Below are 7,311 nucleotides of genomic sequence, written 5' to 3'. Positions count from 1 at the left end.
ATATTTGTTGTTATCATTCTGTATTATGTTATATTTGTTGTTATAATTATGTATTATGTTATATTTGTTGTTATCATTCTGTATTATGTTCTATTTGTTGTTATCATTCTGTATTATGTTATATTTGTTGTTATCATTCTGTATTATGTTATATTTGTTGTTATCATTCTGTATTATGTTATATTTGTTGTTATAATTCTGTATTATATTTTATTTGTTGTTATTATTCTGTATTATGTTATATTTGTTGTTATCATTCTGTATTATGTTATATTTGTTGTTATAATTATGTATTATGTTATATTTGTTGTTATAATTATGTATTATGTTATATCTGTTGTTATCATTATGTATTATGTTGTATGCTATCTAATCTAATAATACACATTTAGACAGAAATAGCATGATGTTCGTCTTTAATGCACTTTCTACTATGTGACTTTTTAGTGCTTTTAACCGTATAAAGCCCAAGGCTTGAATCATGTGCTCTATAAAATATATTAGATGCGTGGGTGAATATATGCAATATATGAAGGTCAAATTTCAGCCAATATGATGTAATGCATCCGTTAAAAATTTATTTCTTTATTTGATAAAGGGATAATCACGAAAGATGGTTCATAGCGTGCTCTTAACTGGACCAAATGTCACAGAGTTGAAATATTTCTAATGGACACTATTCGTCACTGATATTATTCAGTGTAATAAGTGTAGGTATAAACTGACCCCTGTCTGGCTAGAATATTGTTATCATCAATTGTCCAATCTACATCTCGTCTTCAGACAAACCACAACTCATAAAACAGGAATAAAACTAAAATACTTCTTAACGCCGAGTGATCTGATTTTTATGGCAATAAGTACACAAAGTCTATTAGACCCTTTGTCCATTATACACATAGTTAAGAACTATAGAACTGTGGCGTTCCACCATAAGAAAGTGTCAAAGCATCAGTGGTCACTTTGAAATGTTGTTAAGTAACACGTTATTAAACTAGTCGTTATAGAAAGCTATCAGTCTCGTCATAGTTATGTTTATATTTGATGGTCACAACACATAAAGATGCATTTATCATTGTTCTTAAATACCAGACAGACAGGGGGCAATAAAAATAAGAAATACGAGAATAGAGAATTGAAAGAGCTAAATGGCTTGTTATTATCAAACTTTCATGAAATGTGACATTTGTTTTTACACCGACTGTTAAATCATTATTGATCAGATGATGACCTTTTCCGTCTCGTTAAGGTGAAGGCACACGATAGATCTTGGGCGGAGATTTTTGTCTCCGATTAAAGACTTGAGTAAAATCTCGTGTGCCCGTGCTCAACGACAAGATTATCGCGTTATAATATCAAACAAGTTTGATTATTGTCTCAGAAAGTTTTATCGTCTTCAAGACAGACCGTTATCATCCAATCATATTCATTTTCCTTCAATTGCATGATCCGCACGACCGACTGGAGATTTTTGTCTCCTCGTGTGCTCGTGCCAATCGGTAAAACTCTTTGACAAGACTCTAGTTCACACGTGTGCCCGTCTCGTTAGCTGAAGCCATCAGTCGTGAGAAAGAATGTAGACGAATATACAGCAGACTCTTGCAGCAGTGTTGTTACCAATATACATAAACAATTAAGTCTGAAGATTTCAAACCACACGTACCTTTAAATTACTTTCTATTGAAGTATATTTTTAGTGTCAGACTGTAGAAAAACAGATATTTGTAGTCCATTTATAAAATTAAGGTTAAATTGATTCGGTTTTCAATCACTGTAACTCAAACTCATTAAGAGAATATCCATCAGTAAATTGTGTGATTGTAGTCTTTTATAAAAAAAGAATTGAGGACTAAAATAAACTGATCTACATTTTAGTATCTTTATACAAATATTAAGCGGACAGGTTCGCCATTTTTTGACCGATCGTATACTTTAGTCTGAGAAACGGGGATTGTTTTCAGCTAAGCCAATCATTTCTAGTATTTCTGATTACTATTTATGTATGTATATTCCAAATCAACCCCCGATAATGGTGAATCTTCCCTTTAACAGAGTGCTGTTTTGACTTTTTATTTCAACATCGAGCACAGAAACAGGTATAACATTAGTAACGGGTATATTCTAAATTCTAATATATTTGTATTATTATCAGCTGTAAAACAAAGACAAAAATCCCAGGATTTGTCGTATAGATCTCATAGAATTCATCATTTCGGGGATTGATTTGGACCTTGAATATGTGCAAACAGTCTTCATTGGAACTGTATGAAAATCGCCTAATTCCTTAAAAAATACATCAAACTTTGAGTTACCTTTTTTCACCAGTTCAACTGCCTGAAAATTAGAATACCAGACAATTATACGTCTTGCTGATAAGGTCTATAATAGAAAATACGGTGAACGGATAATTTTTGATTACCCTGTCCTTAACCGTTCTACAACATGGTAGAGTTTCTGAGACCAAGGTACGATTGGCGAATGTGAATGGACAAACTGTGTGACGATATGAATATCAGACAGATATAATATGTATAATGTTACAGTGACCTACTTTACTCCTGTCTAAACCAAGCTTAAGTAATATTAATGATACCTGGAAAATATTTCTGATGTTCTTATTCCTGGACAATCTTATTCATATCATCTGGATTATCCAGTCGGATTCGATGTAACGAGTATATCCTGTATCAACCTTTCTGTACTTTTTTCTCGTAGATTCTCCAATAGAAATGCCTCTTTCTCTTTATTATAATAAATATATTATTTTGCCTGATGACAAACTATTAATTAGAAGTTAATAAGCGACGACCTTTAACTAATTATAATATAGATGTATCGTACCTGTCAATAACTTCAGGGTAAAACTATTAACTTGGTAAGAAATTGAGTCGCCTACATCATGATTGGTTGAAAACTTGAGGAAGTGGTCTGATATTCTGGAAAATTGTTGAAGAGTGTTTTTCATTATTTGGTTCCAGGGAGCTTTAATTTACCAAATAATTAGCTGGCTGTGGCTTAATGGTATCGTACATATTGATGAATGAGGTAGTGATCTACTTCTGGTGCACTAATCAAAAGCAATATGTGCAAAGTGAAGCCATCAGTGTTTCTCAAGTACTGTTTTTGATTTTCCATACCTTAACCGTTCTTCAGGTGAAGATGACAATGTAGATTGTTGAAACGTCGTGTGTAATAAAACTAAGGAGTAGTATACCATAAAATTGTGTTCCGTTATTTAATGAGATCTCTACCCCTAAATGTCGCTAAAGGATTAATTATAATATAGATGTATCGTACCTGTCAATAACTTCAGGGTAAAACTATTAACTTGGTAAGAAATTGGATCGCCTACATCATGATTGGTTGAAAACTTGAGGAAATTGTCTGATATTCTGGAAAATTGTTGAAGCGTAGCTGGCTGTGGCTTAATGGCATCGTACATATGATGAAATCAGTCTAACGTCAAATATATTTATAAAAACTATGTCGTTTTGTTTTGTCTGTTGCGTGATATCTAATCATTATTATAGGTTTATATATAAAAACATCAGTTGAAACTTCTACAGACCAAATGAACGACAACGCTATACTGACCAGTGGGTTTCAAATCGTCCACATCCAGTAGCTAAAGGTGACGTTGTTGATTGTTCTCCCACCTTACCGGAGAGTTAGGAAATAATAAACTTACCGATTAAAGATTATCAACCCATTGAAAACAAATGCCTTACCGTAAAGCATCGCCCACCAGGTGGAGTCGAACCACTCTGACGTTAATCAGTTACAGGTTTGAAGCCTGAACCCCAGACCCCTGAGGCTCAGTTGGGCTATGAACACTGAAACTCAACCACATTATGTAGCGTATACTATTAGAAACAATGTTTAACTGGTTATAATTCTAACAAAATATTCTCACACTATATCTGGGAATTGACAGATTCAAGTTTACATTTAATATCATGGTTCATGATCCTTGGTATAATATTCTAATTTTCTAGCCAAGACAAGTCCTACTTCCGGTTGAATGTTCTCAGGTAAATATAATATCCATCGCTCTATCTCAATAATATCAGTAGAGGGAGATAACTCCTTACAAGATGAACTATTACAATTGACCAAATTACAAAAATGGGGGTATGAAAGTGCCCTTTAAAGTAGCATCGAATTCGACCGAAAGTTTTTTTTTATAGATTAGAATAATTATATATAATAAAGAAATAATTATACCCTTATATACTATTATACGATTGGACAATCCAAGTTCTCTTGTTAAAGTAATATGTTCGCCATCCGCTTGTTTCAATCGTACCAAAACGGGTATTTTAGCTTAACTTATCGGTAATAATATTCACAGATAACCGTCGAATTTTGAGCCTTTACAGCCATGTATGTCCGGAATTTAAATGACGACTCGTCATTTTTGAGACTCTAGATAGAAATAGATAGTCAAATTCCTAGTTTTAGGTATTTTTGAAGGATTTATGTGATTTTCGTACATTTCTTGTACTTCTGAAAACTATTTACATATATAAAAGACCCAAATCAACCCCCGAAAATGGCGAATCTGTCCTTAACTAGTGCTCAGATAAAATTGAAGACAACTAAAACCATCTACTCGTGTGAACTATAAAATATTTTATAATAATGTTAAGGAAGATGTTTTTATAGTTATTTTAAATACTATAAATAATTGAAGTAGTGATGTGGTCGACTGAAATTCAATTTCGTGTCGGAATATTTGGAGATGACAAGATAAAATTCATTCATATCTGTGATGAAATATTGACATATTCTGGTTACGTACAAAACAAATATCAGAGAGTGAGAGAGTTTTCTTGTAATTTCTGTAACAAATTCTCAGAATAGTGTCCATCATTTAATTTCACATGGTATTCATGATCTTACTGCCTCATAATTTGATTTTTGATTCCTGGTGTTGAATCAGTAAAATACACGTTTACACATGTTAAAACATTTCACACCAAGACACACTCTACATCATTCTTAAAACTGCATTATTTAAGATTTGCATAGCATACATATTTTATCTTGTTTTTTTGACAGCTCTTCCAAGACTTCCGGGTTTAATGCACATAAAAGCTGCGAACAACCTCTGTTCTACGTAAAAGATAGAAAACATGCTGTTGAAGTGACATTTATTAGTAGATTTCATGCATCAAACGAGAAAGAAACGTCAATTATCATTATGATACGACAAACTTGCGTTTTGTAGAAAAGACTGATTCCAACATTGTACGATACCATTGGATTGGTATATTCTATGAGAGTAATATCATCTGTAATATTAAAGTAAATATATACGTTATAAACAGGATGTTTATGTTGAAAAATTTCCGAGGGAGGAACCCCAATAAACTTGCGTCATTGATCCCATCATTATTAGAAATGAATAATTTAATAATTACATAGAATAATAATTTTATTCGGATTGTCAATTCGCATACAAGGTTTATGTCGCATTTGGAAGCCTTTCAGGTTTAGTGCACATGCATACATTAAGGTAACTTCACTCATGTTATAGACTCTATACTAAAACCAAAATCACCTGATCACAGTTGTTTTTCAAATATACACTTGTGAAAATTAATTTTATAAAAATATTTTAGTCCTTAAGTACTAAACCAATGCTTCTCCACTTGAAAAAAAATATTGCTCAATTTCTCATCTATAGACAAAATTCCTGTGTATAATTCACCCCAATTCTCCCTTATTCCACATTTCATCCCCGAGAATTTAAAATTTACCCCTGGGGTGCTCCTGGACCCCGATTGAGAAGCACTGTAAATGAAGCCAAAATAATTAGTCAAATACTTCAGCTTGTAAGAAGTTATCTCCCTCTATTGATATCATACAGTGATCTCGGAACATTCAACCGGAAGTAGGATTTACCTTTGATGTCAAAATTATAAAATATTACACCAAATATCATGAATATTGATTTTAAAGGAAGTATTAAACAACTAATTCAGAAATAAATCATGAGGACATTTTCTAGTTACCTCCCTTTACTGATATCGTACAAATAGAGTGATAGTGATATCTCATGTATCTGAGAACATTCAACCGGAAGTAGGATTTATACAGGATAGAAAAAGTTAAAACATTATACCAAGAATCATGAACCATGATATTAAATGTAAACTTGAATCTGTCAATTCCCAGATATAATGTGAGAATATTTTGTTAGAATTATAACCAGTTAAACATTGTTTCTAATAGTATACGCTATATAATGTGGTTAAATTAAAGTCGTAATTGCCCAACTGAGCTTCAGGGGTCTGGGGTGCAGGCTTCAAACCTGTAGCTGATTAACGTCAGACTGGTTCGACTCCACCTGGTGGGCGATGCTTGACGGTATGGTATTTGTTTTTATGGGGTTGATAATAATTGAAAACTATCGGTAAGTTTATTGTTCCCTACATCTCCGGTAATAATGAGGTGGTGCTCCTAGGTGGGAGGATAATTAACAACGTCACCTTTAGCTACTGGATGTGGACGATTTGAAACCCACTGGTCAGTATAGCGTTGTCGTTCATTTGGTCTGTAGAAGTTTCAACTGATGTTTTTATATATAAATCTATAATAATGATTAGATATCACGCAACAGACAAAACAAAACGACATAGTTTTTATAAATATAAATATATTTGACGTTAGACTGATTTCATCATATGTACGATACCATTAAGCCACAGCCAGCTAATTATTTTGTAATTTAAAGATCCATAGAATCAAATAACCTTCAGACGTCAATGAAAAAAACGCTTCAACAATTTTCCAGAATATCAGACAATTTCCTCAAGTTTTCAACCAATCATGATGTAGGCGATCCAATTTCTTACCAAGTTAATAGTTTTACCCTGAAGTTATTGACAGGTACGATACATCTATATTATAATTAATCCTTTAGCGACATTTAGGGGTAGAGATCACATTAAATAACGGAACACAATTTTATGGTATAGTATACTACTCCTTAGTTTTATTACACACAACGTTTCAACAATCTACATTGTCATCTTCACCTGAAGAACGGTTAAGGTATTGAAAATTAAAAACAGTACTTGAGAAACACTGATCACTTTGCACATATTGCTTTTGATTGGTGCACCAGAAGTAGATCACTACCTCATTCATCAAGTCTATTACTGCTCGAACACCTTTCCAGACAGTGATGAATATAATTCAGCTGGTGTTTATCAAATAGTTATCAAAATTTATTACAGCTGATACTGCTAACTTGCTTGAAATTTAGACTGGAGTTATTTCGCTACTCTAGCTTTATTTGAATGT

This window comes from Lottia gigantea, assembly GCF_000327385.1.
Source record: "Lottia gigantea unplaced genomic scaffold LOTGIsca_22, whole genome shotgun sequence".
NCBI lineage: Eukaryota > Metazoa > Mollusca > Gastropoda > Lottiidae > Lottia > Lottia gigantea.
Note: the sequence above shows the minus strand (reverse complement) of the source record.